Genomic DNA, 1,480 nt, shown 5'->3' on the forward strand with positions numbered 1-1,480 from the left:
TTTCTGATTTTTAATTGATCATATTTTGTACATTATATCTCATTCCAGTTACTAGAATTTATTCATATTCATTGTACCGTTAGTTTATTATTAATTCTCTGTGAATAGTATTTGCTGTAGTATATATATTTTATAGTAGATTGCTGTAGTACTGATTGATGATGATTTAAAGTATTTTTAAACTTTTAATAGAAGAATTAAACTGAGATGTCTTTATCTTCCAATATATGAAGAGAAAATTACAGTAAACGAAAACTACTTTGTATCTTCCCAGTTCACAACTCATATAACACAGGCAAACAGGGTAAGGATGATAACAGGACAGTACAGAATGTTTGATTTGAGTTGGACTTTCCAGTTCCTGACACAACAAAATTTTGAGGGTTCGTGTGAGAGAATGGATGTGCAGCATTTCATTGCCATTTGGTTGGTAAATTGGTAAATGCTCAGATGAAGTTCCGTCCATTGTGCCATCTCCCCATGCCTTCCCATGTGCTACACGGGCATCTGGTTGCACTCATGTCTGGACTATCACAGTGCTATACAGGTATTGCAGAACTTCTGCCTGTTAGAATTTACTGATCTGCTTCTCTTTGGAACTTGCTTCCCTAGATTAGCTTCTCCCAGAATTTCAGTCTGCAACAGTTCAAGGCCAACTGTTACATATTGTTCATGAATGGAGGACACCTATAATCTGGTGTATGGATTTCTTTTTTCCTTCTTCATTAAGAAAAAAAAAAAAAATGCTTTATTGTTCCTGTTCCTGGGTCTCTGCCATCCAACATAGTACTGGGATGTGGGGTTGGGCTGATGGGTGGATGAAAAACTTGTAGAATTGGTATTTGTCATTTTAAGAGCATTTTTGGTGTTATTACTTGACCTAAATATTTAAATAAGCATGTTCTTTACCCCTAAACAGCTGGCAAACAATGTATTTTTCACTCATCTTTAACTCTTTGGCCAAGAGTTGATATATAGTATCTTTTGGCTGTTTTGCAGCAAGAAACAGCAGTTTTTCAGACAAGAGACAAGACCTAATATATGCCAAGCAGATCAACCTTACTGTTCAGTGTCCCAGCCATGTCTAACGGAGTGACAAAAAGTCAACATATGCAGGGGATTCAAGGAAAAAAAGAAATAGGGGAAAAATTTATATGACTTATGACAAACCTCGTAATGAAGGGTTAAAATTCGTTCTCACTGTAAGTCTTGGATGTGCTCTAGCTATCACAATTTTTTCCTTTCGCCTAGCACTGGCTGTGTGAATTGAGGGAAACTGGCAAATCAGCTTTGCAGGTGGTGGTGAGCTTTAAGAGACATTTTTCTGTTGCCTGGTGTAGACTTATGGCAAAAAGAGCACAAAAGAAAGACTTACAATGAGAACCTACTGTATACTAAGCAGATTAGGGGAAATTCACACTTGGTAATGTGTAGCTGTGATGCTGACACAGATTACTGTTTTTTAAAAAATAAATATATA

The sequence above is a fragment of the Coenobita brevimanus genome, chromosome 105 (assembly GCF_032717465.1).
Source record: "Coenobita brevimanus isolate Jiangsu-jjx chromosome 105, ASM3271746v2, whole genome shotgun sequence".
NCBI classification, from domain to species: domain Eukaryota; kingdom Metazoa; phylum Arthropoda; class Malacostraca; order Decapoda; family Coenobitidae; genus Coenobita; species Coenobita brevimanus.